This window comes from Lolium perenne, chromosome 6 (genome assembly GCF_019359855.2).
Source record: "Lolium perenne isolate Kyuss_39 chromosome 6, Kyuss_2.0, whole genome shotgun sequence".
Classification (NCBI taxonomy): Eukaryota; Viridiplantae; Streptophyta; class Magnoliopsida; order Poales; family Poaceae; genus Lolium; species Lolium perenne.
The window spans coordinates 258,708,739-258,728,579 of record NC_067249.2 but is presented as its reverse complement, the minus strand read 5'-3'; the positions used below and the strand labels follow the sequence as shown (position 1 = coordinate 258,728,579).

General features: G+C 46.1%; 1 long non-coding RNA gene across 1 annotated transcript; it reads right to left on the bottom strand.

The window, feature by feature from the left end:
• Positions 1-307: 307 nt before the first annotated feature.
• On the bottom strand, positions 308-11,337 carry LOC127305326 (uncharacterized). The gene is made up of 8 exons (XR_011746199.1): positions 10,940-11,337; positions 9,725-9,859; positions 9,498-9,577; positions 9,040-9,141; positions 7,532-7,606; positions 2,845-3,741; positions 1,621-1,687; positions 308-1,284 (listed from the first exon to the last, which is right to left on the bottom strand). It is a non-coding gene; the product is annotated as an uncharacterized lncRNA (long non-coding RNA).
• Positions 11,338-19,841: the final 8,504 nt, after the last annotated feature.

The following is a 19,841-nucleotide window of genomic DNA, read 5'->3' as shown; positions in this document are numbered from 1 at the left end:
AATCATGGGGTACCATCACTAGCCATAGATAGCAGCAACAGCCTCAGGTAGCTACTGACCCAAGGAAAGCGGATGGCGAAGATCAGCTATAGCACATTAAAACAACTAGGAAGTTTGCGGCGCGGCGCACACCGCGCCCGTGGGTTGAAGGATCAGCGTGGCCTGTGGGTTGAAGGACCTAGGACCATGCTGCGTTGCAATGGTGTGCAAAAAATATTTCGCATAAAAACAGTTAGATTAATTAATTAATAGCATCAAAATATCCAATTAAGTTTCATAGTAAATGTGATAAGTGTGTACAACAATAACAAAAAAGATGAAGAGTAAACACGATGAAACAAATGCAATGCATGAGGTATATTCCTTTTTAATTGCATCTAAAATACACTGCAAAACTTATGTATTATACATGTACACATATACAGGTGTTAGACCTGGGACTATGGCTGACACACCATACTCCGATTATTTAATGTGGAAGTAGTTCGCCATGGGCAGCAATAAACAGTGTCGCAGAAAGCTCACGCTCAAGCACAATCATCCTCCGCACAGGGGCAGCGCATCTGTAACCCAGGGGCTTCGCCTCTTTAACCCTGCCGTTGACATCGTCACGAACCAGTGTTCAGAAATGTCAGCCGATAGCAATTTTGCGCTCGTGCATACACTCTGCGGAGCCAATTTCTCTGTCCAGAACAAAGCTGGATTGAGGTGCTCTGCCATGAGCACTACTGCGCTTAGGACATTCCTGCATTTCTCCATGCCCACCTGCTCGCGGTCTAGGAAAAGCTCCAGTTTCGTGCAACTCTGCTCTATGCCGCCCCACCAGGCCGGTGAATCAGGTAATGCATGTCAGTTGAGCTCATGGCCCCCCAAGAAATTCATGCGGGGTACCAAAGTGTATTGTAACGGATTGGAGGATACAAATGCAGTTCAAACTTCACCATTGTCTTCTCTGGAAAATGAGATTGTCATACAACTTCCAGATATCTGTCAGAATTGCAAAAGTGCATATATTGATACAGTAGTGCATTTCAGTCTGTCCCCATTTATTCCTGAAGAAACATAACTATAAAATTCCTGAAAACATAATTCAGAGAAGAAATGTAACTACAAGATTACTGAGCAAAGCTGAGCATAATTTAGGAAACGTAACTACAAAATTACTGAAAACATAATTTCCTTTGAAGTGTCTTCTGCAATGGAGGGTAAAAGAGGGGGCCTAACGTCATCTAGCATGCCTTCCACTCTTTGCACTGCAGCGATGTGGATTAGCCACTCATTATCCTACGCAAAACAATTCACGCGTTACTATGCAAAGATATAACATGTTATATGGGATGCCCTAATAAAAAGGATCAATATGTTACAACCTCTCCTAGGCTGAAGTGCAGCTTACATATATCACTATTTGCATACCTTGTATTTTAGAGTTCGGAGAGTAAGATAGCTAACCAATTAACTTATCTGTTTGGCGTTGGAGAATAAACTATGTTTTTTTCTTAGAGAAAATGAAAAAGAATTTGCGTTTCATTTCATTGAAAAGGAAGACAGATTTGAAATGGTATAAAATCCAAATATCCAAATGATAAGACAAAAAGAACTGGCAGAGTAAGTTCTCACCATTAGTTCCCTCTCCAACTTGCTTTGTTGTGCGGCGGCACGCCGCGCCCCTTGGCTGACTGCGATGCTGGCATGTCATACATGGGATAATTGATTAGTGTGATTACATAGTTCACAGAGTAGGTTGACATTATTATACATATACACTATATAAAAGATGGATGTTTTGATGCGCTGGGAGCAATTCCATGTCGTTTTGCACTGTTCATGCACATTTTTTGGCCAATCAGACCAAGACACGTTGGCAGGATGCTACAGGAAAAATCTATGAACAGTACCCTGCGATGAACAGTACCCGTGAACAGTACCGGTGGATGCACAGTACTCTGTGAACAGTACCGGTCACTATGAAAACAATCCCTAATGAACAGTGTCGTGATAGTAGAGTGAATAGTTCCAGTACCAATTTTTTTCCTCCCGCGCTGTAATTTTTTGACGCAACTTCGCATAAAAAATAAAGTTCGACAATTTAAGATATTTTTTTAACATTCGCGCCATTTAGAGCAAACGGACAAATGCGGATATTTAGTGCTTTTAAAATAAAAAAAATGCCGCCACGGCCGCGTCGGTTTTTCCCCCTCCCACGGTAATTTTTCGAAGAAACTTCGCACGAAAAAGAAGGTTGGCAATTTAATATGTTCACCGAATATTCGCGGCATTTATAGCAAGCTGCCAAATGCGGATATTTAGTGAATTTCGAGAAAAAAAAGGCAAACCAACGCCGACACGGGCGCGGCGGTTTTTCCGCCTCTCTCGTGATAATTTGTCGACACAGTTTCCCCCAAAAAAAATACTTGGATGATTCAATATATATACCGAACATCTGCGCCATTTAGAGCAAACGGCCAAATATGGATACTTAGTGGATTTACAAAACGCAAAAGAATGCAGCCACGGGCGCGGCGTGCCGCCGCGCCAAAGCCTACTAGTAGGATATATCAGTTTCAGAAATTGTGGAACAATGTAAAGTCAGTATATTAATGGAAAAAAGAGACAGCAGATGAATAGCACAGCTACCATCACTTGGTACTGAAATTAACCACATATTATTGATAAATGATAATACAAAAACAAAAACTGCTATAATTTTCTTTATTGAAAAAAATGACCGCCATTACAAAAGTTCGGACAGCTGAACATATGGAGGAAAAATTAACTACAGGAAAGAAAACTTCAGTATAAGGTATACATAAAACTTCAGTGTAAGGTATACATTTTACATACGTTTCATTGCACATTCTACAGATAACTCATAGCCGAAAAATGGCATGAACCGTCACATGCCCGCGCTCAAATGCACCATGGAAACAATGCAGCAAATTACATGAAGATACACATCATATGTATATATTAGAAAACATAAGGATGGAAACAAACGAACGTGCATGTGTAGGATGCAGTAAGTATTTGTACAGATAGGCAACCACTGCCTTGAATATACGATGTACCTTGTAAGTAGTATCAGACTTTGAGAAAACAACATAGATCTGGCCATGAGAAAAGTGTCAGGTTCCCGATATAAGAAGATGAAAATCATTAAACATTCTCATCAAAGAATCTGTTATTGCAGGTTCAGGTTCCTCCCTATGTGCCACACACGGTAGGGTGATTGTTAGGCATAGAACAAAAGATCTTTTATTGGCATTGTTCTGCATCTATGGAAATACGGATGAGCTGCTAGTATTTCAGTGCGGGAAAGGGATCTCCCAACTCAGACAGTATATCAAATTACCTCACAGAGTGCCATTTGCTAAAATCATACAGAAGCAATTAATAATATAGTAGCTTCATCAAATCCACTTGGCATATAAATATATATAGTCACCTAATCTTACTTCAGCTTTCTGCCATTCGGAAACTTTATGCTCATATAATATTATATTACATTTACCGTTACTACTAAAAGAACACCTTGAACAATTAACTATCAAAAAGTCTGTTGGTTTGTACTTTTTCCATGCTTCAGGGATGACGATTGACGAACATCGGAACCACATCTGGAATGTAAAGACTGATTAATGAACATCTGGAATGGAAAGATAGAACCTTTCTTCATTTGCTCTCTGAATTGATCTATGTGGTTGCCTGGTTGGTTCGCACATAGGCCTCCACTGTATTTCCCTAGAACATCGACCAAAGCTGAATTTTCAATTTATATAGAAGGTAGCTAACTTTTCTGTCACTAACTTATACAACAATAAATTTCTTGCAGGTTTCAGAAATTTAAAGCATGTGTCCAACTTAGTATAGTTTTCCTATTCTTATAAAGATCCATTAGTTGCACATGCAAGAATGCGGTGTGCTCACTTTGTAAAAGTGCCTTTTGTGCAATGTTTGGCTTGTTTGTCAAAATGGCTTCTTAAAATGGAACATTGTGTCCCAGGAAAAGCCTGAGCACTTGGCTGAGTGTTTTATTTTATTTTGGCGCAGTTTTCAGCCTCTGGTATTTTATGATGATCAGCTCTAAAACTAATTTCTTCAAAAAGAGTGACAAATAAGAGTTTGGTCGCACTTTCTTCGAAACATAATTATGCAATTGTAAAGGGACGTCATGCTGATTATGTAAACATATGACGCCATATGTAATACTGGATTATAAGGAAGTCAGGAGGAAGAAGCCATATATTGTTTGCAATAATTTGAATTCCCATGGGAGAAACAATCAGTAATTTGAGCTGGTTGTATATTTATTCATGTATAAAAGTGACCAAATCAGAGGTCTGCTACCTGACAGTCGATAGAAGAGGCGGCATAATCTGGAAATCTACTGGGAAGACAAAAATCAAATGAAGACTGAGACAACAACAGCAATAAGAGAGCAATGACATGCAAGTATATGCTCTCTACATTCTGCATCCATAGCCAAAGGCCACAGTGTATGCAGTACCAATAGGTGTATCTAGAATTGCATGCACGACGACAGGTATATGAGTATCTTGCACACATAGCTTGCAGGGAGAGCTCTGAACTGATGAGCTGTATCAGCCACTACATCCAAAATAACAATATAAGATGCCAATAGATAGCTAATAATTGAGTGGGATACTGGCCATTCATTCTCGGTAGTTAAATAACTAAAGGGGATATTGGGCAGTTCATTCTCCCAACACTCGTACTATTAGTGGTTGTTGCATTGTTGGCGCTGGGGAGAATTCACCAATTTGAGATGTGCTGCTTGTACTACATACTGATGCCTTTTTAATTCTTTATAGCTATAACTAACTAACCAAGAACCACTAAAAATAAACAACAACCAATCACCCGATAGATGCATTTGTGAAGGATCAACGAATCAATTTAGAAAGAGAAGCAACAATGGGAAGGAAAGGGAACCATCATTAGGATCAGCGAGCGCCAAGTTGCCGGCCCCGGTGTGGCTGAGGGTGTTCAGGGCTGTAGGAGCTCGACAGAGCCAACAATGGCCTGAGCAGCAGGCTCAAGTTCAGCGAGGATGGCTTTGGCTCCTTCTACAGCGCCTCCTTCCACTCAGCCAGCAGCGGCCAGATCGTCGACGGCATCAAGCTCCTCAACCAGCTCAGCCTGTAGTTCAAGAATCAATCGCTTGTTAAAGATCCATATTTTCAGACAATTCTTGGTTTTTCATTGAAAGAAATCGAGATTCATGAAGAATATTTGTATAACATAGAAAATTCACCGGGAGTGGGAGATCCACCCAGCAAAAACAGCCACGTAACTAAGACTATAAAATCAGGAAAATCGAGGATAACAGCAAATCGAAGGTAGAACAACACAGATCAATCAAAAATTCTATAATACCTGCTGCAAGGTTGGGATTAATCATGCACCCGGCGTGCGTGTTTCGGATTGTGTGGATCGCCATGGCCTGCTCCGCCACAGATGATGCATCTCGATCCGATCATGGTGTTGGAGCAGTTCTTGGCGTAGTGTCCAACGTCGCAGCAGATGTAGCAGACCGCTCCTTTTGGTGTGGTACACACGCTCTCAATGTGGCCTGTTCCTTGACACCGGAAGCACGGCAACTTGGGACATTGCGTTTCTTGATGACGAGTAGGTCGGCATCTTTTGCACACGGGTGGAGTGGGAGGGGGCGTTGGGGGCGCGGCAGGAGGCGGTGCCGGGGGTGCAGCGGCAGGAGGCGGCCCTGGGGGCGCGGCAGGGGCCGGCGCTGGGGGCGCGCCAGGGGCCGGAGCTGGGGCCGCGGCAGGGGCCGGCGCCGGGGGCGCGGCAGGGGCCGGAGCTGGGGCCGTGGCAGGAGGCGGTGCTGGGGGCGTGGCAGGGGCCGGAGCTGGGGCCGCGGCAGGAGGCAGTGCTGGGGTCGCGGCAGGAGGTGGCACTGGGGGCAGGGGCGGTGAAGGAGGCGCCCGACGAACATACACGCGAGAAGATCTTGATGGGGGTGGCGGCGCCGAGGGCGGGGCAGGGGACGGCGCCGGTGGCGCGGTCGGAGCCGGAGCTGGGGGCGGGGGCGGTGGAGGAGGCGCTCGACGAACATACCCGCCAGAAGATCTTGGCGCCCGGTTGTACGAAGCGGCCGCGGCAGGAGCCGGAGCCGAAGCCGGAGCTGGGGGCTGGGGCGACGGAGGAGGCGCCCGACGAATGTACACATTCTGCGCCGGCGGCGTGTACCTCGAGGGCGGATTGAAAGATCCTAGCGGCGGCCGGTTGTGGCCATGGTACGGAGGGCGGCCGTTGCCGCTGCTTCCTCCTCGTGCGAAGGGCGGCCCGCTGCCTCGAATCATTGAAATCCAAATCCAATCTCGAAATCCAATCAAATCTAAAATTTGGTTAGGTGGATTTGCAGACGCATTCTGTTTATATTGCCGATTCCATACAGATTGGGGCACGACGGCGGATTTTGGGCCAGGAATTGGTTGTTGTCCGGGCCGTCAGATGGTCATCCAACGTCTAGAAACGTCTGCAGCAAACTGTTGCGTTATATGTCCCTCGGTATTTGCGAAATAAACCAAGGGGATGTCGTTTTGGGTCTGACCTTCCCCACAATTACATCAAATATACTCTCCCCGGAAGGTATGTAATCACGCCCCAGAAGGTATGTAATTTCAACACAAAAATGGAATCAAGGTTAATGAGGACGTGAATTGCGCCCAGGATGCAATCAAGAAATCAAGAAACATGTACAAAAGCAGGGAAGACCCGGGCCAGAACTTAGCAGAATATTTTATGCAAGCAATCCTCAACCTACGGAGTTACCATGGCAGTACAGCGGCCTCGGACGCGCCTGCTCGAAGAGGATTATGGCACCAAGGCCGTACCCTCGCTTCGGCTGGAATCCCCCCTTGTAAAGATTCCACTTGTTAGTTTGACTGCTACATGTGTTCCTCTCATTTCCCAGCCATGGTTGGGTGACGATCGCGAAAATTGTGACCGCGCGAATTAAAGTGACTCGGCTGGGAGTTCTTATTTACCGCGCCATCCTAGCTGACAGAAATGTGAGTCCTCTAATGCATTATTGGTACCTTACAATTTTCTTAACTTGGAACACCTCTGTAAGATGAGTTTAGCTATGTAAAAGCTTGAATCCTGGAGCTACAGCTTAGAAAAGTACCAGAATCATCCTAACATTTCTCCTAGTTGACTAATTCGTTTAGTATCAGGGATAACAATACTAAATAAGATACTTTTGTTGTAAATTCAAACTTCAAAATTTTCAGGTATTGAGGAAGTATTAAGAAAGTAGGTGATGTCTACTTTCGGGTATGCGCGCTTTAGGTCAGTATAGTAGAAGATCATGTTGGTCTTCAGATATACCACAAAATAATAGAGTTTTTTCATCAGAAAGTCTGAAGCGCGGTAACAGGATAGTACCAGATCAACACTTTTGTGTGCATGTTCATGGTCCTTGACATGTCAAATATCATTGCATGCAACAAAATATGCTATGTAAATACTCCTTGCATGCATACATTACCTGCATGTGTTTCTTTCAATTCGTTAGGAGGTAGGAGCATTTCATCATAGAATTAAAGCAGTCCAGTAGACATTCCTGAAAATAGGATGAAAATAAGGACCATGAGTTGTCAGGGAGGCAGGAGCAAAGCAGCATAGCAGCGCCCAAGCTTGGACTAAATGAAGTTCAGGAATGAAAAGAAAATCTTTAACGAAGTACTGAATTCAATTGTTAGGATAATTCAAAAGTTGTAAAGAAAATGCAAATACAGCAGACCCAAGGGCCAGTATCGTACTGTTGTTCTTCAGATAATTTTAGTGGCGTGCCTGGAAACATGGCATGGCAAGGGGCATGCTATGTTTACAGGAAAATGAGAATAAAAAATAAGTAAATTACAGGTCGGGTCCATGGACATAAAATGATTTTAGTTTAGGTTCCCATAATTATTTGACTGATCCAGGTTGCCATAATTATTTGACTGGTCCAGGTTCCCATAATTATTTAACTGGTCCAGGTTCGTACACATATAGTACAATTTTCACAATTAGGTTATTTTCAATAAATAGTACAGTATGATTGTTTAACAGAAATGCATCTATTCTTTCAATCCCATACTGCAAAGGTGCAGAGCAATACAAAGGCCAGAAATGGTTCATCATGATTACAACCTGATAGGATTCAAGGTTAGAATGGTATACATCAGATACTCCGTATTAAAGATTAAAAGAAAAACAATGGCAAGTCCATTCCTGCACCAGACACGATACAAATAACTACTGACACATAATAGAAGTCAGCTTCGCACTGGCATTTATGTTCTCATACAAATTTAGTTCCTCATTCAGCAAAACCCAAATCAAATTTTAACACTGTATACTAAGCATCATTATGGCATGGCAAGGGACATGCTATGTTTACAGGAAAATGAGAATACAATTTCATTATGTGCCAATGTATTAAGGAGACATTGCATGGCAAGAGATCATGCTGGAAACTAGGTATTCACGGGAATGTGTGGTACTTAATGGTATTGCATGCATATATGAGTATCGGTAAAAAGGTTGGTGTACTAAAGAAGAGGTCAAGAGATAGATTGGTATCTGGCTATATTTTCATAAGTGTCATATTTTGCAATTTACAGGGAGACAAGATGGAGGCGATAGCATATCGGCAGCTAGCAGAACATTGCAACAATGAGCTTCATGTTGGTGAGGTGTACTTTTTCAAAAGGGTGGGGTTCCAGATTTCTCAGTTTCCACCACCTTTTGGATTGTTCATACCAACAGATTACTACGTTCCCGCCGTCTGGTCTTATCCAATCAACAGGCAACCTCGATTCCTTCCTGCATGAGAGTATATTTTCTCACTAGCTAAAACATATACATTTTCTCATGTTTCTCCTTTATATATAGCGGTGATGTCAGATTTGGAGAAGCAGAAATGTTGCACTTGTTTAACAGATCATGGAAAATAACAACAAGAATTTTTCTGCTCGAATCAGAGAGACAAGGACTGGAGAGGTTATATACCGTGGCATCCTCGCCGACATAGCTGTGAGTGTTCCTTACTTCATTACAATGAGACCTTGCCCGGATCTGTGTTCGCATGTGTTGTCACCACTCCAAATTTTTCTAGCAAAGACAATGCAGTACATAAATACCCTGTCGAAACTGTACTTGTTGGTGCCCAATAATGCTGATGTAACTAGGCTGTAGAGTAGAAAACAACCAGTGGTTAGTGCTAATGTCACATGATTCTTATTATTCGTGACATCAGTTCTTTGACTATGGTAGGGTTTTACCTATCCATCTTACGACAGAAGCATTGCTTTATTTATCCATCATAGGGCTCAAGGATCCCACCAACAAATAAAGTTTCCAAATACTAACTTGCCTAATTCTTTTTGACAGGGAATAAAATGGATGCAATAGCATATGGGCAGCAAGCATGTCAGTTCAACAACGAGCTACGGATCGGAGAGGTATACCTAATCAGAGGTGTGGGCTTCCAGATGGCTGAACTGCCACCACAATTTGGATTGGCCTTAGCAACTTGATCTCAGCGACTCTTAGCAATTTGGATTGGCGAAAAAGAAATTATTTGGCATTAAATTCTCAACAATGAGCATGATACAACGTATTAGAGGAAAATCAACTACATAGTCCATGTAAGTTTAAGAAGAGAGGTGTTGCAAGCTTCTTAGAAAGATCGTACCAGTACTTTAAAAGGAATCAGTTGCAATCCGTTGGGAAGTTTCGACAGAATAGGTGCATCAATAGAAGACCTTGACGTACTTGGCGGCCGCCGCCTTGCTCGGCCATCCACAGCGCCCTCTCTGAAATTCTGCTTCTGCATGTCATCAAGTGCATATATAACAATTCATTATATGCAAACAAACTGAATTAACTGGTGTGTGATGCAGAATTGCTCGTCACCCAAAGACCTTAGAGCAAGAAATAACCCATCCATGAGTAAATTAAAGCCACTCAGCATTCACATCTATGTGCAGCAAGTGCGTGTTCTACAAGATCTTGGGACAATTTTCGACAAGTACGGATATAAGCATGACTATTAGATATTAAAAGTTTCTAAACGTCACTGTTTACACATAGAAAAATATCTACTTTTAAACTCCATGTCTCATGCAATAAAGTGGAACCTAGATTAATGTTAGAACCAATGCAATGAGACAGAACCAGGAGTATTGTCAGATATGTAGGGTTCGATAAAATAGCATCCGGTTTCGATCGTCAAATCACCCCATATGGTAAAGGTTAATCTACGCGATTTCTATGTAAAGAAACATGCAATCCATTTACGAAATAATATTAGTGATAAGTGCTTATCTTTTAGTCAATAGAGAAATGCATATGTAACCTGAGAAGGTAGTTGGGCTAAACCAAGAGAAAACTCTATGGATTTAGGAAATGCAATGTCTGTATGGAAAATACTACGCCTGGTAATAATTAAGTAGCAAAAGAGGTGACACGGTAATTATAATCGGAATGTATGCACTATACCACTATGTTTAGTAGTCCCAGTAGCTACCCATAGTCAAAAAACAAACATAAAGTTTGAAACTTAAACTGCATTCAGAGTACACTTGGATAGTGAGTAACAATTCGCGAATCCCTCGTGCACGTATTTATTACTTTCCTAACAAATTGCATGTGAACGACCCATTGATTTGGTTAACAACAAATCCGTCCGCACCATTCTCCCCTGCCCAAATATCCCTCTAGCTCCCAGCCAATAAACAGGGCAGACAAACCACGTACGACCTATGCAAACAGCTACAGCGGCAAAATTAGTGGAGCAGATGGACGTATCGATTTGGCCTCGGGTAAGTTTGATAAATCATTCATGCTTCTTGCTATTTAATTAGCTACCGGCAAATGCACAATCAGGTTGGGAGCTCGGAAATCTTACCAAGCTTGCTGTAGCACTTAGGGTGAGGACGCCTCCTCATGTGTGCGGCGCGGGGAAGAGGCCAGGGACCGCACGGCGAGGAGAGGAAGTGTCGGAGTCGGACGATGTCTTCGTGTGGAGGAGAAGCGGGACGGATACGCCATGGCGGGGAGAGGGTGTGTGTTTCGATTTCCGTCGATCTCCAGCGTGGCCGAGCGGCAGGGACATGGAGGAGAGGAGGGCCCGTCGCCGGGGAGGGGGGGGGGGGGGGGGGGGGAGCGGATAGGGTGGGGAGTTCGGTCGCTCTGGACGGCCGCCGCTCCGGGCAGAGGAGGGGAAGCTCCGGGCAGGTGGTGCTCGTTGTCGTGGGTGAACACAAAGAGAGGTGATGAGAGATTTGGGTCTGCTGTGGGTGTGAGTGGTGCACGACAACTTTAGTTTGTCAAATTGTACATTTTCAGATTTTTTTCCCCCTCAATTTACTTTTGTAAAATTGTTGACACTGCCACCATACTGCTGATAAATTGCAATTCCAACAGCTATACTCTACAATATTTTAGTATTCACTTTTGTGATTTTTTTGATCGTATTTTCACTGATTCATTGATTGTACATGAAGCATGGATATATTTGTGTTTCTTCATATTATATAGTAGTCACATAGTACTTCCCATTGAATTTGCCTTAGGGCATCTCCAGCGGCGCGACGCAAACGGACGCACAGCGACCGTTTTCGTCCGCCGTGACCGGAAATGCGTCTGGGGCCTGTTCCAGCGGGGCGACGCAAAGTGACCGGGCCGTTCGCGGAGGCGCAAACCTGGCCCAAATATGCGCCAGCGATGCGTCTCTGCGGACGTCCGGAAACGTCCGCTCGTGTCTGGCGGACGTTTGGCCGCCCGCTCGACAGCGACTTCGGCTGAGCGTCGTCTTCTCAAACGCGACAGCGACTGCAAAGCTGCATCGTTTCGGCACACTGCGCCACTTTAATGGCGATGATGCCTCGGCTGCCGAGCGGCCGCCCACCTCCACCAACCAGGTTAATGGCGACGCCACGCGTCCCGCGGCCACCGCATGATGCCGGCCTATATAAAGGGGGCGCGCGTTCTTCTTCCTCACCCACTCCTCCAAAGAAACCCTAGCTAGCCGCCACAAAGCTCGACCGTAGCGCCGCCTAGGTGTTCCTGCGACGCAGCCAAGCCCGCGAGGAAGTCCATGGCCGGTCCTGGTGGCCGGCGAGGCGGTCGAGGCCGCGGCCCTGGGCGCCCCCGTGGCCGGGGCAGGGGCCGCCGTGGTGGAGCAGCTACGGCCCCACGCTCGCCGTCGCCTTCGCCCTCCTCGTCCTCGCAGGAGGAGCGTTGCTTCGAGTTCCTCCTCCGCATCGACGACGACCCACTCGCCATCAAGCGGCTACCGGATAAGTTCGCCGAGTTCGTCGACGGCGTCGAGCCGGCGCACTTGCAGCTACGGGAGGCCAGCTGCAACTTCTGCCGCTGGACCGTGGAGGTCCTGTTCGACGGGCAGGGCAAGATGTACCTGCACACGGGGTGGGACAAGTTCGCCCGTGACTTCGACCTCGAGCCCGGCTGCCAGCTCACCTTCGTCTACGAGGGGGATGGCGAGATGATCGTCAAGGTGTTCGACGACACAGCCTGCCGCAGGCACTACCACACCGACGATTCCGGCTCCGACACCGATAGTTAGAACGTTGAGTGTTCTTTCTTTGCATCGAATCTGGCTACGGGCCAGACGAAGCCAGTAGTCGAGGTTTCTGGATGTTCGCTTCATCGGTAGAACCAACAAGGGCATCATCTTCTCCCGCTGGATTTTCCAGTTTGGATGACTGGGTGCCCTTGAATTTTCTTTCTTGGCAGCGAACATACGGAAATCAACAGAACTGGCTTCTATTTTTTAAAATTTTATATTTGTGTCAACCATGGTTCAAACTATGTGTTAGTTTGTGTAAATCATCTTTTAAACTATGTGTTAGTTTGTGTAAAATCATGTTTCAAAATGTTATATTTGAAACTATGTTTAAATGAAGAAGAGGGAAAAAAAGAAAAAAAATTAAATACGCCGCCCCGCAGACCCCAGACGCAAACGGACGCGCAGACAAAAACGGTCATTTTTGCGTCCGCAGCACGACGCAAACGGACGCTCGCGGATATTAAAATGCGTCGCGCCGCTGGAGATGCCCTTATATTTCATTTAAGGGTTATAATTGCTCTACAAAAATTATTAGTTTGCACTTTAGACAACTTTAACCATTTACATATTCAATTTTAGTACTATATAAAGCTATTTGACTTTCCATATTATTGATTTTTATATTCTATAAGGGTTTGATTTATTTTTAGAATATTTTTCCACTCGTTTGACTCTTAACAACTTATAAGAAAGGTTGCCCCACGGAAAAACAAAACTTTTATCTATTCAACAGTTACATAGTTGTTTGCGTTGTCCCCAGCCATTACATGTCTTTTACTCAGCCTTCTTATTACATATTACATTTGCACTTTGATTCGTTAGGGCATCTCCAGCATGGAAAAAAATAGCGCGCTATTCCAACGCTAATAGCATACTATAGCATATCTGGAGAGCTGACGCTACGCTATTTTGGCGCTATAGCACGCTATTCGCATTAATAGCACGCTATAGCATGCTAATAGCGTATTTTTAGACCCACGCTATTTTGTTATAGCGCGCTATTTTTTTCCTTGATCTCCAGCGGCGCGACGCATTTCAGACGTCCAAAAGTGATCGTGAGCGTCCGTTTGCGTCGTCCCGCGGACATATTTTGTCCGCTTGTCCGTTTGCGTCTAGGTGTGCTCCCACCGAGGCGACCCATTTTTTGAATTGCAACATAGATAAAAACATTCAAAGTAGTACATAAAAACGCATAAAAACTATACAAAGTAGATCTATAGGCCTATACTACTTGCTTCCTGACGGGCCGGCACCGTCGTTGCGTCGCTCCGCCGCCTGCTTCTCCGCCGCCTCACGCGCGGCCGCTATGGCTCGGTGCGCCGTCGCGTCCTCTTGCAGGCACTGCTCTAGCCTCGCGTTGGCGGAGTCGTCCTTGAGCGTCTCGAAAGACTCGACGAGTGCCCTCTGCTCCGCCGCCTTCTCCTTCGGCGTCGGCGCATCAGGGTCATCAGAGGACCAAGATATCTCTGAGTCGGAGTCCTCTACTGCAGCGGCGGCCGCGAGCCTGCGCTGTTCCAGCTCGGCGTCCAACGCCGCGTGGCCCGCTAGCTCCTCCTCTGCTTCCTGCGCCGCGAGTGCCAGGGCCGCGGCGTCCCTGACCAGGTCGAGGAGGTCGCCCGTGCTGTCTTCGAAGTCGAACTCCTCGGAGGAGCTCGAGGCCGGAGGAGGTGGAGTGGGAGGTGAAAGTGGAGGTGGAGTCGCGGCAACCTGGCCGCGTCCGGCGCTGCTCATGGTAGATCTGCTAGAGGCTGAGGAAGTGATGACCCACAAGTATAGGGGATCGCAACAGTCTTCGAGGGAAGTAAAACCCAATTTATTGATTCGACACAAGGGGAGCCAAAGAATACTTGAAAGACTTAACAGCGGAGTTGTCAATTCAGCTGCACCTGGAAACAGACTTGCTCGCAAGAGTTTATCAGTAGTAACAGTTTTATAGCAGTAGCAGTAGTGAAATATCAGCAGCAGTGTAACACAAATAGCAGTAGTGATTATAGTAAACAGCAGGATTAAAATACTGTAGGCACAGGGATGGATAAACGGGCGTTGCATGGATGAGAGAAACTCATGTAACAATCAAAGCAGGGCATTTGCAGATAATAATAAAACGGTGTCCAAGTACTAATCAATCAATAGGCATGTGTTCCATATTTAGTCGTACGTGCTCGCAATGAGAAACCTGCACAACATCTTTTGTCCTACCAGCCGGTGTCAGCCGGACCTCTAGGGAATCTACTGGAAATTAAGGTACTCCTTTTAATAGAGCACCGGAGCAAAACATTAACACTCCGTGAACACATGTGATCCTCACATCACCGCCTTCCCCTTCGGTTGTCCCAATTTCTGTCACTTTGGGGCCTTACAACTTGCAGGTAAGATCATAAAACAATGAATATCATCATGAAACAATAACATGTTCAGATCTGAGATCATGGCACTCGGGCCCTAGTGACAAGCATTAAGCATAACAAGTTGCAACAATATCATAAAAGTACCAATTACGGACACTAGGCACTATGCCCTAACAATCTTATGCTATTACATGACCAATCTCATGCAATCCCTACCATCCCCTTCAGCCTACAGCGGGAGAATTACTCACGCATGGATGGGGGAAACATGGTTGGTCGATGGAGAGGCGTCGGTGGTGATGATGGCGATGATCTCCTCCAATTTCCCGTCCCGGCGGAGTGCCAGAACGGAGTTTCTGGTCCCGAGACGGAGTTTCGCGATGGTGGCGGCGTATGATACGTCTCCGACGTATCGATAATTTCTTATGTTCCATGTTTGTTTTATGACATTACCTACATGTTTTGTTCACACTTTATGATGATTTTATGCGTTTTCCGGAACTAACCTATTGACAAGATGCCGAAGTGCCGTTCTGTTTCTCATTGTTTTTGGTTTCAGAAATCCTAGTAAGGAATTATTCTCGGAATTGGACGAAATCAACGCCCAGAGTCTTATAATTAGACGAAGCTTCCAGAACACCCGAGAGCCGCCAGAGGGGGGCCACAGGCCCACCAAACAGTAGGCCGGCGCGGCCAGAGGGGGGCCGCGCCCCCCTATTGTGTCGCCGCCTCGTTAGCCCTCCGACTCCGCCTCTTCGCCTATATAAAGGTCCCTGACCTAAAACATCGATACGAAAAAGCCACGGTACGAGAAACCTTCCAGAGCCGCCGCCATCGCGAAGCCAAGATCTGGGGGACAGGAGTCTCTGTTCCGGCACGCCGCCGGGACGGGGAAGTGCCCCCGGAAGGCTCCTCCATCGACACCACCGCCATCTTCATCACCGCTGCTGTCTCCCATGAGGAGGGAGTAGTCCTCCATCGAGGCTAAGGGCTGTACCGGTAGCTATGTGGTTCATCTCTCTCTCTATGTACTTCAATACAATGTTCTCATGAGCTGCCTTACATGATTGAGATCCATATGATGATGATTGTAATCTAGATGTCGTTATGTGATACGCGTACAGCACGCGTCCATTGGGAACCCCAAGAGGAAGGTGAGATGCGTACAGCGGCAAGTTTTCCCTCAGTAAGAAACCAAGGTTTATCGAACCAGTAGGAGCCAAGAAGCACGTTGAAGGTTGATGGCGGCGAGATGTAGTGCGGCGCAACACCAGGGATTCCGGCGCCAACGTGGAACCTGCACAACACAACCAAAGTACTTTGCCCCAACGTAACAACGAGGTTGTCAATCTCACCGGCTTGCTGTAACAAAGGATTAGATGTATAGTGTGGATGATGATTGTTTGCAGAAAACAGTAGAACAAGTATTGCAGTAGATTGTATTCGATGTAAAAGAATGGACCGGGGTCCACAGTTCACTAGTGGTGTCTCTCCCATAAGAATAAGCATGTTGGGTGAACAAATTACAGTTGGGCAATTGACAAATAGAGAGGGCATGACCATGCACATACATGATATGATGAGTATAGTGAGATTTAATTGGGCATTACGACAAAGTACATAGACCGCTATCGAGCATGCATCTATGCCTAAAAAGTCCACCTTCAGGTTATCATCCGAACCCCTTCCAGTATTAAGTTGCAAACAACAGACAATTGCATTAAGTATGGTGCGTAATGTAATCAATAACTACATCCTCGGACATAGCATCAATGTTTTATCCCTAGTGGCAACAGCACATCCACAACCTTAGGGGTTTCTGTCACTCCCCCAGATTCGACAGAGGCATGAACCCACTATCGAGCATAAATACTCCCTCTTGGAGTTACAAGCATCAACTTGGCCAAAGCCTCTACTAGTAACGGAGTGACATAGGCATCCCAAATGGGCTTGCCGAAGATAGTACCCGGGGTTTACTGAAGGCCCATTACCCGAAGAATAAGAAGATTCGGGAGCCCAAGATATTATTAGGGAAAGACTAGAGTTGTAATAGGAAATGTTATTTGTAATCTTACGGGAAGAGTTAGAAACCTCCCCGGACTCTGTAACTTGTACGGCACGAATCCCTCGGCTCCGCCTCCTATATAAGGGGGAGTCGAGGGACTCAGAAATCATCGAATCATTGTTCTCAAACCCTAGTTTTGTAATTGTCGAGTACTTTTCGGCTGAAACCTTCGAGATCTACTTGCCCTCTACTTCCAACTAAACCCTAGTCTACAATCCGTAGGCATTGACAAGTTAATACCTTGTCAATTGGCGCCGTCTGTGGGAACTAGAGGCGTAAGGATCTGATCTCGATGGCACGTTCAAGATCTTCGACATCGTCAACCGCAAGCAACGCAATGGATCGAGGTAAACAGATCGGGCCGGGTCTGTCAATTTTGTTCCTCACCCACCCTCCCGTTTGGATGCATATGCGTATCTGGCGGAGCCTATGGAGATGACGTTCGGAAGGTTTCGCTTTCGCGTCGAGAAGGAAGGATCGTATCGTGTCGAAATTCCGATTCCATCGGGATCGTCGGCGGTTGATTCCGATTTTTCAAGCTATACATCGTCAACAGAATCAGGAGAAGAAGAAACTTCGTCATCACGCTACATCAGCACCAGGGCAAGAGAAAAACTCGCCAAGATCTTCAGCGACATGTCGTTTGAGTCATCTGCGGACTCATATATAAGCGATGGCTCAAGCAGTGTCGACAGTTACGACTTCATCGACAAATCTACTACAGTGGGCAAGGTCTTCACCAATCTCAACGATGGTGTCACCAAACCCAACATAGATCTGAATACAAAATATCATCAGATTTATGTCATTGGAGAGCCAAGCCAGGACCAAGAAGAAACATCTGAGGCTTTCGACGATCTGGGAAATCCATACGTCGATCCCTCTGATCTGCGGCGAGGCCTGGGCAATAAATACGTCGGGCCACAGCCGCGACACAGAGTTCGACTCCCGCAAGCAGCATGGGATAGAGCCGCGAGAGCTATGGACGGCTCAGAACCAATGGCCACCACAGCCACGCCAGAGGAATTACAAGCATATCAATATAGGCTCGCACGAGCTGCAAGGGAATTGGAAAAACAGACAGCTGAGTTAAACAGAAGAAAGGAGGCAGCCGCATCCAGCAGGAGAAGGGCAGAGCTGAGTCGACAATCTAGAACTTCGGGTGATAGCCACAGGGAGGCTCGGAACAGAGCAAGATCAAGGTTACAACACATACCCGAAGCAGAAAGAGAGCACCTGGTCCAAAATCTCGACATGTCCTTTATGTCGATAGACACAAGAGGAAACATCATCCCTAAGACACCAGAGGCTGGGTATATGGCGACACATGCTTTTATCCTCGCATCTAAACCACCTCCAGGAGATCCAAGGGAAACACTGTACAACATGGCGATAGCAGGAGTTGGAGCCATGGGGACGGCGTTTGTATCAACACCTCCCGAAGGAACAGCAAGGCAAAATAGTCCACGACCTGCGGCAGCAGCAGCTCCTGAAGGACCAAGTGGAGCAAGAGATACGGCAGCACAAGCAAGGGTCGATAGAGCGCGACAAAGCAGAAGAGAACATCGGCAGTCCCCAGAGTTAAACGACGAGGATATGTGTGGTTTGCCGTGCTTCACGAGGAGAGTGCGGAAAACTCGAGTACCTTCGGGATTCAAGTTGCCTGATAATTTCAAAAAATTCGACGGCCTTCAAGATCCAGAAGATTGGCTAGTTGATTATCTCGAGACGGTGAAACTCACGGGAGGAACCAGAGCAACAGCTATGCAAAGCATCCAGGTGCATTTGAGTGGAGCCGCACGGTCTTGGATAAAGAAACTCCCTCCAGGATCTATCGACAGTTGGGAAAGCTTCGAAGACGTGTTCGTCAACAACTTCAGGTCCACGTGCAAAAAACCTGCGTCATTAGAGGAGTTGAGAGCATGTCGACAAAAGCCAGACGAGCCAATGAGAAAATATATCCAAAGGTGGAACATCATCAAAAACTCGGCAGAAAATATATCTGACGAGAGAGCGATTGACGCGTTTGTCGTAGGAATCAGGCGTGGAGATTTTGTCGAGGACTTGGGGAGGACCAACCCAAAGACAGTATCCGCGTTAATGGAAATAGCAAACAGATGGGCAGATGGAGAAGATGCTGTCCACAACAAACGGCACAGGTCGCCAGAGGAGGACCGTGGTCGAAATTATCAACCGAGGCGACGATTTCCTCGGCAGTACCCAAGCTATGATGCTCCAGGACAAATTTCGGCAGGCTTTCGGGCAAACACAGGAGGAAACAACAAAGATGATTATCAGAGAAGCAATGAGCAGCGAGGCGATAATAGAGATGATTCTCGAAACAACAGGCAAAATAGTGGGCCTAGGCTCCCGAGGCCTTTCGTGTCTCCTGAAGAGATGATGAATGGGCCGTGTCAGATGCACTTTTTCCTCGACAGCAACGGAAAAAGATAGTCAGGACATCTGCAGAAAGACTGTCGCAATTTTCAGGCAATGTTAAGGTGGGCAGAGCATGCTAATGCTCGGGCAGCACAGAGAAATCCTCGAGAACTCAGGAGTGAGATTCACTTGCCACCTCCCCCCGCGATTACGGAAGACAATCGACATCAGCTCAGAATAGCGGCAGCACCTCCACCACCACCTTACGTTGATCCTAACTCCAACGGAGCGGTGTCGATGATTCAGAAGGGAAGGCCATCCAATAGGGCTCAGAAAGTAATCTCGCGACAGGTGTTCATGGCAGAAAAAATGCCCCCACCAACAGTCGAGTATCTTAATTGGTCAGGGCAAGATATTGGTTTCACCA